This window comes from Phalacrocorax aristotelis, chromosome 1 (assembly GCF_949628215.1).
Source record: "Phalacrocorax aristotelis chromosome 1, bGulAri2.1, whole genome shotgun sequence".
Classification (NCBI taxonomy): Eukaryota; Metazoa; Chordata; class Aves; order Suliformes; family Phalacrocoracidae; genus Phalacrocorax; species Phalacrocorax aristotelis.
In genome coordinates, this window is record NC_134276.1 from 74,730,436 (window position 1) to 74,742,531 (window position 12,096).

The window sequence follows — 12,096 nt, forward strand, 5'->3', positions numbered from 1 at the left end:
CAGGCAGGGCTGCAGCCAGGAAGGCCAGAGGAAATCCATCTCTGGCAGCCAACCCCGTGATCTTTTTCTTTCAGGGTGAGGCTAAGACAGTACTAGTAGTCCTGTCGTTCAGTCCCCAGTGATACTAAATAAACCTACCCCACGCTGTATATGGACTTTACTATTGGAGATCTCTGAGTGTTTCATACCAAGCTACAGTTTTCGTCACGCTGGTCAGCCCAGCCCAGCACTGAGTGTGTCCTTCCAGCAGCTGGGGGGCCTGCAAGGAAGAGCAGAGCACCCACGAACTTTCAGTCCTTGCTCACAGCACACTGCTGGCAAGGAGGCAGACACACATTCCAGCCCTGTTGCCTGTGCCACTTTGAAAGGCTCCACACACCAGGTCATGGGACGTGGTCGGGGAGAGATGCAGACAACGTTTGTACCCTTTCAGCTCTGGGCCCTGAAAAGTGGCATGTACTGCCTGCCCGACACCGCCTCCGCTGCCAGCCATAGGCCCCAGCCATTGCAGCCACCCTGCATGCCAAACACTGCCTGTCTTTGCAGGCTAGGGAGCTGCTGGACATCTATACCTTGCTTCAGGGGCCCCAGGACAGGATAGCAGCATCCAGGTAGTATACAAAGGGCTACTAGGACCATTGTGTGACTCTCTGTATAAGATGATGCAATTACAAGAGCATTGTATGCTCTTTTATGTGTGAGCACATACGTCAAAACAAGCATGAGACAGTACTCGTTGCACAAGAGGAAGCTTCATGTTCAAAAGTCATCCCATATCCTTGGGGTTAATCAAAACTCAGCTGAGGCAATTACAAAGATAAAGATTTATTTGTGTGGCTATCCCATCTACACAGGGAAACAAATACTGAGTGGCTCCAAATTCTACACATCTCTGCATCTCCGCCAGTCTCCACATCTATTCCAGAGTAACCACATATGCCCCCTTTCCGCTTCCCCACCCTGCACTGGTCTGGAGTCGTGTGAGAAAAATAGTTACTCCAGGATAGTAACACTGGTGTCCTTGCAGAAGCAAACTTTGGTCTTAAATTGGGTTACAGAGCATTATTTCTGTGTGTGAGGCAGGGCAGAAAATATGTCTCTAGCAGACGGGAAACTAATTTGGTTAAACTGGGAAGTTTTCTGAATTTTTCATAAAATAAGGTATTTGACTGCTATGATTTTTTCAGTAAAGTTTAATAGTGATTCACAAGGCTTTTTCTTCCCACCAAAGTTACATATTCCTCTCCCATTTTTTTGCCATATATATATATAAAATTAACAATAATACATAATGCTAATTAATGATACACACATACATTATATACGATACTGCTAGGGACGTTATAATGTTATTACGCATTACCTAACATGTCCCAGCCCAGTTTCACAGAATCTGTCGTGTTAGTCTGGTTGAGCAGAAACATCTCCACTTCTGCAGGGTTTAAATCAACATTTGCCAAACTGGGAATAATTTTCTTTCCAGGCTCTTTAAAGCATAGCTGGCTCCCATAGGCTCACCTGTAAGACCATCTCACTATAAATCCTTATCTCCACATCAGACTTGAACAGAGGAGAGATGTATTTCACATGACAACATTTCACTTCACTGTTTTTGTTTCTGACCTTTTACTCTCCATGGGAAAGAAGCATTTGTGCCTTTGGGAACAGCAGAGATGTCTCACACTAACATCAACAGGGCTGTTGAAGGGACCAGACCCAGTAATGCCCACTGGCTTTTTTCGGCTTCTTCTTTTCTATCTGCTATATTGTTCTTTTGTGCCAGCCATAGACTTTACCAGCTCTCTTTAAGAGGTTATTTGTCATGGGTGACATGGGCCCTTCACTTCTTTAAGGGTCCAGTATGGTATAACAGAAAACTGCAGGAGTATAATGACTGATTAATGATTTAGTAAAAACTCTATTCACCAATGCAACTCCATCAGACCAAAAGCCATACCAAAAGAAAATCAGCTCTGGACAATCACCAGGGACATCCTCCATAGCCAGCCTTGCATTTCTGAGTTATATGCAAATGCTCACATCCAAAGGGTGGATCTCATCACACAGGGTGCTGAGGACTGCTCAGTGTTGGGAACCCAAAGTCCAACTCAGTGGTAGGAAAGCATAATCTCACCTCATGACAATTCATAACTGACCAGATGAAAGACCTCCATTATGTCAAAATCCCACCCCTACACAGTATAACCCCTTCTCAGAGCAGTCTATGATCCCCAGGGCAGCTTTTCAGGCTGGTTGATGTTTAAGCCAGAACAGATACTTTGCAACCCCTCCCAACACAGCAGTAGCATGGTTATCATGTTATTATTAGGAGCTGCTGTCTTCTTCAGGCAACGGACAAGGTACTGACACCCATGAAATGACCCCAAGACCAACCACGTCAGTAAATGAGTGCTCAGTAATTGCAATTCACCTCTTTCCTAAAAGCAGCATGAAAACTGGATCTAGACTCTGATAAGCAGAAGGGGCACTGACTACTGCAAACACTACTGTCTCAGAGTAGTTTTGAGACCACAGAATAACCTGAATCTCCCAGAAGTGCCACAGAGCAGTTGTTTTACCATCTCCCATAAGGCCTTAGCAGAAATTGTCGCCACTCTGTAAGGGATGAGAAGGTGATAAGATAGTTTGTTCCACTCCCAAATGGAAAGAAACAGCTTGTACAGTTGTCTTTCATATTAAACAGCCTGTAAGCAAGTTCTAGCTAGGGATTTTGTCCTTCCCACTTCTCCCTTCAAAGCCTTGCATAAAAGGATATCCCAATATCACACTTCGAGCATGTGAGCCTTTTCTGTGGCCAGCTACTGTAAAGAAATATTTGCTCAAACTGTTTTCCATTAGTCAGCTCTATGTTCTCTAACTCTTACATCTTTGCAAAACAATACCCAGATCAACACAAATTTGTATATAAACATGTAAGGGCAATCCTAGTTGCATTTCTTTGCCATGGTTATGCTGACCACATCCTTCCCAGCTCTTGTGATACAGTGTGACACAGCTAAGCACAGCCACCTTCTGCCTTCTCTTTCCTCTTCCCACTCAGTGCTCAACACTCTGAGGCTACTTTCATGGATATAGCAGTGTAAATTTTACCAGACCAGTGAGCATCGGTGCTGTTTGTCCTTGCTCCCTTTTCAGGACGGCAGCTTTCTCTAGGTGGGATGAGCCAACTGTCTGCAGTGCACTGCCTGGCATGAACAAAGGCTTGGCTTCATCAAAGAAATGAGAGTAGCACTCTTATGAGACCACTTCTATCAATGCATCCTATGTGTTGAAACAGCTTTTCTGTACAACACAGGAACTTTGATCTCCTGACTCCCAGTCCTGTGCCTTAATGACAGAGGAAGCTTGAAAATCTCCCGCAGGCTTCTTCTCCCCTGGTCATGCCTATACACGGGTATCTTAACACCACCCCAAAAGTGCCTGGGACCAAGCAAGACCATCTTGGAAGCAAACATCAAAATGGTATTGACATCCTGCAGCATGCAGGCAGTTTTAGTTGTTGAACCGAAACTGAAGGGCAAACCCAGGGACTGAAGCCAAATGTGATTTCACCTGGAGCCAAGATAAATGTCCCCTGGAGTCATACTTGCCTGTTTTTATCAAGAATTTTATAACAAACACGTTTCTTTTTTCCAGGGGCTTTCCTTCCCTGACACATATAATGCACAATATTTGTCTTCTGACAACACACAAAAATGGTTAGTTAGACTACTGCCATTCAAAATAGTTGCCATTTTCACAACAATTTGGATTTGTGCATAACACACTAGAAGGACAAACTACATGGCCACAGGGTGGCATTCCCACTAAAGTAGCCAAGGCCCACAGTACAAAATTTGGGTCAGCTTCATACTGGCTCCAGGACAGATCATAACTAATCCTACACTGAGCTTGATAACATCTACTTTACCCACCACTGTAATCATATGAGCAAGTTTGAATTGGTAAAACAGCCTGCAAAACATTTAGCTAAACATGGCATTTTTGATCCAATAGTAAAAGCCTTGAAGCTGGACTTCCAGCCGCCCAGCAAGGCAATGCCGGGTTATCCCAGCAAAGGAGCCAGCTAGGACACAAACATCGAGTCTACAAACTGGATCAAGATGAAAGGCTTCCACAAGCCATAAATACTAAGGATAAAAAGAAAAAAATAATTCGAAACAACAAAACAAGGCAGCTCCAAAATGCTGGAGGTGTTCAGGGACCCCAGTGTTGCAGGGGCTTCCCCAGCACCACCCACTTTACCTGATGGACTAGGGGCCTCCATTGCCCATGGCCTCCCCGCCTCCCAGCGGGCACCAGGAGGATCCAGCTGCTGTGCATGATGGAGGCAGTCTTGCCTCCTCACCCTTCCCCGCATGCAGCCACATGCTCCCACCACTTCCCCACCACCAGCCAGCTTCTGGCCTCAAGACATCCCATTCTCCAGCAGCCAAAGAGGTGTCTGTCCATGAGGTTGTGCTTTTCTGACAAGAAGCATGCTCACAGCTCAGCAGGGCTTCCCTTCCTGCAGCCATAAAAGAAACAGCCATGGCCAGCACACAGCCCCTGCATCCAGGAGGAAAGCCAGACTTTTGGCACTATTTGCAGTCTTGGGGGACAATAAGAAGGGCATAGGGACATGGTTTAGTGGTGGACTTGGTAGCATTATATTTATGGTTGGACTCAATGATCTTAAAGGTCTTTTCCAACTTAAATGATTCTACGACTCTATGATTCTATGACATCAGAGTAGGGCTGGCTTAGTGGTGCTTGCTCTCCCATACCCATCTTACTGGGCCAGTGCAATTGTTTTTAGAGCCACCTAATAAAAGGAAATGATCCCATGGGAAAACAATCACCAACAGCTTTCAGGCAGTGGATGAGGAAGGAGTCACTTTATCAATCCAGCATATGGGTCTTCCCTATCCTGAGAGAGCAGCACCACAGCCCAGCCCTCAGTCCAATGTATCTCTGAGCATTCACACTGTAAGGCCATGAACCAGAAACACTGCAGAGCTGGCGTGCTGTGGGAGCTAGGCTGACCTGGGGCAGAGGAGACTGCTCATCCCACCGCACCAGGCTCAGCCAGAACTGTGGCATTTCCCCAGCAGACACACAGCTCTGGCAGGAGATGAGTAAGGTATTTAGAGGACTCTCTAGCTCAGAATGGCAGTCTGTCTCTATCCTAAATCATGAGCAAGCCCTGATGGGGTCAGGGAGAACTGTATATGCAGAGGAGTTGGCATCTGGTTAAGGAAGCTGTTATTGAAAAATCAAAGATCCTGTTAAGCCAGTGGAGGTCCAGACTGGAAAAGCAAGCAGCTGAAAAGCTAGAGTCTTCACTTGTAGTAACCGATAAAGATTGCAAGGGTCTTGTCTACAGTAAGTTTGGATGCCTCAAGGCACCTTGGTTAGAACATGATGGACAGGGTACCACTGCAGGGTCTATTCTACTTAATAGAAATTCATTTTTAGAGAAGCTAACAATGAATAGGGCATTACAGGAATAACAAATGAGCTAAGAGGACTCAAGAAATCAGTTTGGGCAGCTACCTGACTGAGGATAGATCAAGTATCATCAGATGATCACCAAGAGATGTCTAACAAGGTTTTAAAAACTCTTATCCACCAGAACTCATGACCTGCCTAAACTATGCTTTCTGGTGCTTAAATGTCTCTAAAGTTAGAAAGTGGAATGGTGGTGTGGGGTGTCCAGTATCTCTGCTGTAAGGATACTATTTATTCTCAACTTGCTTTGCATAACTGTGGACCACAGATCATTCCAGTTTTTATTCCAACTTTTTAACATATTGAAAGATTTACTACTGTGTTTTTATCTAGCATTTCTGCATCAGACTTTCCCACTCTTTTTCTTTTCCCACTCTCCTTCATCTCCATTTTCTAACACTGCCAGAGATGTGTTTCCTTTTGTCCTTTCTCCAGGGAGTGTGCTTGTGTCTTAGGGAATATCCGGGAGTACTCCAACGAAAGCTTTATTCATGATTAGGTTAAAATGGACTTTCCGTCACTGAATGCCATGGAAACCCCCCTGGAAGGATACTTGCTCCTTTTGTAACTGGTCATCATGTGGAATTGTTTGGTCTCTGGTCCTCACATCCTTATGTCCTCTAGCATTGCCTAACTGAGAAATTCTTGCAATGTTGTTTGGCTCTGACTGCAGATGAAAGGATTACACATGCTCTTGACTTCTTCATAAAGCTGCAGGCCACAGCTTCATCTACAGACATCATGGTATCTAGAAAAGCCAGCATCCAGTATCTGTGTGTGAATTGCCAGTATAGCTCACTCCCAATACAGAAAATTTTGTCCACTACACCTGCAGGTGGTGACCTTTGGAAAAAGCTCAAAGGCTCTCAGACCTCACACAAATCCTGTCAGTGTGGGCCTACCCTCACCTATGGTTGGAGGTCCTGCAGCTTGTCCTCACAGCTTTCACCTCTGCAGGATGCAGCTTCGCCTTATTTACATGGAAGCCAACTCATTAGCCTTCTGCCTGCAGGCCATACCCTCCCCAAACACACATCCAGTCTGCTGGCTGCCCCTGTGCCTTTCTAAGCATCTTCCAGCTGTCTACACAGCCCTTGTCAGACACACAGCAGCACTGTGAAACTGCTCTTGAAGAGAACATTTCACCCCGCTGGGTGGAAATCTGCTTCTTTGCATGCTTGCCATCAATACCGACATTTGGACAATACTGACATCCATTTCTCCACGCCTCAGTGATCACCTCCAGATAAGCACCATACAGTTAATTCCTCAGCCACACAGGCAACTAATAAATCGTGTCTGACCATACTAGCAAGGGTATGTGGAAGGAGAGCGTCCACTCCTTTGAGGGTATCTGGTCAAAGGAGCCATTAACAAGAACAAAGACAAACCTGACCGGCACATGATGGGGGAGATCAGGGGAAGAACAAACCCAGTCAGTCACACTAATTGGTAAGGATGTGTGGAGCGTGGGAATGCTTATTTTATCAGTCAGGAGGATAAGGAAAGGGAGGGATACAAACACATAGAGCCCTGAAATCTAAGCAATTACTGTTAACAAACACAATAACCAGAAATAAAGCTGGTCAGTCACAGTAACTGATGGGCTAGCAAGAACCTGAAGGCAAACTGGGACTTTGCAGCTGTTGGGGGTGCAAACCTGAGGGTCCAGGCTATTGCAGGGGATGGATGGGACTGTGCCCCCCGATGAAGGACACGCAGGGGGAGGGGAGCAGGGAGGGACAGAAAGGCCAGGCACAAAAGGGTATGAAGGCAGCTGGTTATGTGTAAAACAGGGCTAGTCAGTACACTCATCCGGCTGAGCCCTGTGCCTGATCACTGCAGTCTGTCCTGTCCTCTTACATCTCAATAAAAGATTTAATAACTATCTCTCTGCGCAACTGCACTCTCTATCCCATGTGTACATGTGCCACAAGGACTGAGTGCTGGCTACCAGTAAGATCTGTGTGGGCGTGAGTGAAAACTGATGCCAGCTACTGGCACAAGTGGGGTCTCAGCATCAGCTACTGGCACAGGTCAGGTTCTTCCACACCTAGTCACTGGCATAGGAATGGTGTGTGGGACTGGCTGTGTCAGTGTCCTGTGTGCATCCATGCCCACGTGTGTGTCGCTGGGGCACGTGCACAGCTCCACCAGTAGCTGAAGTTTGCCTGTGAAGGGGAAAGAGGCAGCCATGTCACTGTTCCTGAGTCCCCAGGGCAGGCTCCAGCATCTGAGCAGCAAGGTCCTGGACCAGGGTGGCTGGGGAAGGTGGCTGTGCTCTTTAACATCCCTTAACAATATGGTAACAGCCATAAAATGTCCCACTACCTTCCTCCCAAGGTCATATGCACCCAAGGGCACCAACATGCTCCCAGGTAGCTGACTCCTAGACCGTACCAGCCATTCTACAGTGTATTTTCATCCTCTAGTACTTGTAGCACGGTCCATCATACGACAGGTCTGTGCTATTAAGGCAAGTCACTTTATCGCAGTGACAGAGGCAACGTGACTGGGTACCATCAGCCTAAATGCCTAACCTTTCCTATTGGTGTTGGCAGCTCATCATACAGTAGATCCACATCTGCAACTAAAATGGCTTCCTTTGTTCCAAAATTAAAAATTCCAAAGGCAGCTAGGCTCTGCCCCACCTGAGTAACTCCAGTCACGAGCGCCACAGACTAGAGCCTGGTCAGTGACTCTGCAAGGAAGCAGCTGCCCCCAGGGACACAGGAAGTGCCTGATTTGCACTACAAAAAGTCAATTTCCTTCCTGTTACTGTCCAGCCAGTTCTCCCCCAGAAATCCCCTGTCCTCTGTAGGAGCATGGAGGAAGAGCAAATCACTCAGGCCAGCCCAAATCCCACCTGGCCCCCATACCCAAGTATTTCATGCATTTGATTTCTTCCTTCTATGCACAGCACTTCACAATCCATCGACTTTTGCATTGCTCAGGTCAGCCAGCCCTTCCCCTGTCAGCTTCACTTCAGACATGGACCCTGTTCTCTAGTTTATTTTTAGGGGTGCTCCTAAGTCGATGCGATGAAACTAACGAACAACTTGAGAAGCAGCAGAACGAGGAAGAACACATGAAAGAGTCTCACTCAAAATGTTTTTCCAGTTTAGGAGGGGGCTTCACATATCGCATGCAGCTTTACCTCCACCTCTTTTAAGAGGTCGTCTTAGTTTACTTGTAAAAAGTGTTATAAAGAAGGAAGGGACAATATCAAAAGCTATAATAAAGCAAGTCTGCCTCACCTATTAGGTACTAGGTCAGAGCATTAGAATAGTTTCATCACAATCTGTGGTTAGCAAATCACATTTGCGTCACAAACGTCAAACATATAAAACAAACGTTAGAAAAATTATCACAGGGAAATGATGGAAAGAACTTGCTCAAAACAAGATCACTTCCTGAAGCTAAAGAGCATCTTTTCTTCAAAATAGCGGTGAAATACTTTCCACAAGAAGAATGAATTCAGAAGTCTGTCTTCTGAATGAAATCACAGCTTCATCTACTTGGTCATTTTTTAATTTCTCTGCTTTTGGACCTCTGAAAGGGCACGCTGGTTTGGGGAGAAACATTCACTGTCACGTCTTGGCCGCAGGACAAACTTGAATAAAGCACGAGAGCCTCTTACGGCTGCAAGCGTCCTATTTTCATGCATTTTCATTTTGCACTTTCTCACATTTTCTTTTCCTACAAGTTGCTGCTGAACAGGGTGACAAAGCCCAGCCAACCATTGAGGCTGAATGCCATAGGCACTTTTCCGGCCCCCCGCAATAAAGTTGTCACAGTGAAACAAGGTGTACTCCTATCCTGGGCTTTATTTTCTAGAAATGTTCTACCCTGCCCTTATTACGGCTTATCATCAATAGTGGGTATATGCAAGTGCCCAAGGAACATTAAGCTTCTTTCCACTTAACACTGTCCCGTTTACCAAGGAGAATCCTAGAGGATTTTGTACTCTGTCATGTGCGTGACTCCACTTCCTCCAACAGAATTCTCAAAATGCTTCTTCTGAAACCTCTTCCAGGTCATGATGCCAGTGCACCACACCCAAACTGCCTGGAGAGAGATGATCAAGGATGACCACAGTCAGGAAACAACTTAGACAATTCTGCTCTGTGTTTTTGTGAGATCTTTGCACAAGCTTACTCGCTCACCGTCAGATGACTAAATGCAAAGCTGAAGAACAGTGCCTTGCACACATACCATCAGCGCTCGCATTTGAGGCAAACGCACAAACCAGCAGAATCTTTCCCAAGTATTAGGAGCACGAATTCACAAATAGTCTGGGTATCACATTCACAGTTGTGTTGCTTCGCTGCAGTTTCCACTGAAGGTAAGGACATGATTCCATGATAGAGTAACTTTTGCACCAATCTCTCAGCCTTGAACCCCAACTGAGTAAAAGAACCATGTTGGCATGTTTTAGTTAACACCATAATTTTTAACTATAGGATTCATCGGGCGATTAAAGGTACATTTTCTTTAAACTAAAAAGTGAAAATATTTTAATGAGATCTCTGGAAGCCATTGCTTCCCTTTTTTCTAGAAGAGTGCTGCATGGTTTAGTTTTGCACATCATCTGCTGGTGAAGATGCTTGCAGGGGAAGCAAGTACCTATATATTTTGCCCTGAAGACTTCAGCTAACCTGATGCTAAGGCACAAATACCATAATTATAAATGGTACGTGCCCCCTAAACTCTCCGGTGGGACGCAATGACCAACTCTCCTTATTCCCAGGTTGTTTAGCAGCCATTAGGTGGTTTTAGAGGTATCAGGAACTTACCCAGGCAAGGAAGAGTAATTCTGAACATGGGACAGGATTTTTCTGTGTCTTCTGCAATTCGCCCTCTACAACTACCTGAAAGGAGGTTGTAGCAAAGTGGGTGTTGGTCTCTTCTCCCAGGTCACTAGTGACCCCAGGCTGCATCAGGGGAGGTTTAGATTGGATATTAGGAAAAATTTCTTTACTGAAAGAGTGGTCAAGCATTCGAACAGGCTGCCCAGAGAGGTGGTGGAGTCACCATCCCTGGAGGTGTTCAAAAAATGTGTATACGTGGCACTTCAGGACATGGTTTAGGAGACATGGTAGCGCTGGGCTGACAGTTGGATCCGAGAGGTCTTTTCCAGCCTTAATGATTCTATGCTTTCATAATGGCAAAGTGTTACAATAAATCAAACCATCTTTGGTTTTACAGGGAAGCGACATACGAAGAAGGGAAAGGAGCACTAGCAATCCATTCCTCATTTGCCAGGTTGAGACCTTTTCCTTCTCAGACTAGGAATTTGCATCTAAAAGCCAATTAAGAAGAAATATCAGGTTTGGCCACTTGAAACAGTATTTTTTCCAAGAACGACAACTGGCTACTCAGAAATGCTGTATGCCAGCCCACCGGTGACAACCATCTCACACTGCAAAAGGGCACCTGAGACTCTTCTGTTAGGTTGGGAAAGCAAAGAAGGAGGCTTAAAAACCTCCTTTTACATGGTTCACTAACTAATAATGTAAACTGCTTCCTTATATAAAGGATACTTCCTTTTTGCTGTTGTTGGAATAAACGCTCTTGACTTTCTTCTTCTTTCCTAAGCAAGTTATAAAACTTCTCCGTGTTATAGTAGTTCATATCCTCCTGAAACGGGGTTTGAAATTCAAGAATGGCAATTGAACTGTCTCAGTCCTTGGGCTTGTGGCATTTGGGCATGACTCATCCACCACATTTCCTGAAAAGCTGACTACAGAAAAATCTCTTTTGATCAAGCTGGATGCCTTCAAGGCTCCGATGTTACCATGGCGAAGGACAGCAGACGACCACATGAGTACTTCTGCACTAGACTCTCCACTCTTTATCTCAGGAAAAATTCAATTCAGCAGCAAAGATAAAAGAGGTTGCTTCAGGTTTTGGGGTTTTGCATCTTTTTTAAGACTAAAAAAAAGACTTGGCTTTTTTCATCAGCAAACAGAGAAAATCTGGAGGAGAGTGCACAGGCCTGACTTCCAGAATCTCCAGCAAGACAGAGGACTGGGACAGGAGCTGTTATTGCAAGACATCTTCAGTGCGAAATAGAGGCCTCTCAAGCTCATGAATTTCAAATCTCCGATATCGTAACAACAAATAGATAGTTTCACCACTATTTTGAGATATCAAGTATGTCTCAGGAAAACTGATTCCATGACCACAGGTATTATTTAAATTTACAGAAGCTGGAACAGAATTCAAATGCACACACTAAAAAGAAAATGAATCAACTCTGAATTGTAAAATGTTAAATATTCACGTATACCTACCCTAGTAATTAGTAAAGAAATGGTATGACAACACCTTCTCCTGGATTTTTAAGTAAAATATTAGTGCTTTGGCACAACTAAATCTTCTTTTCCTAATTCGAAAAACTAGTGCATAAGCTATGTATGCGCCAAACACCACTTGACTTCAACGAGTTTTTCGAACAGGCTATTCTGGACGCACAATGTTTCATGATCAAGCCTTGCCAAATGATCTAATTTCCTCAGAGACAATACGTTACATGAGTATCGTCATACTCTTCTACTCACATTCAGGTACTTAAAAGACATC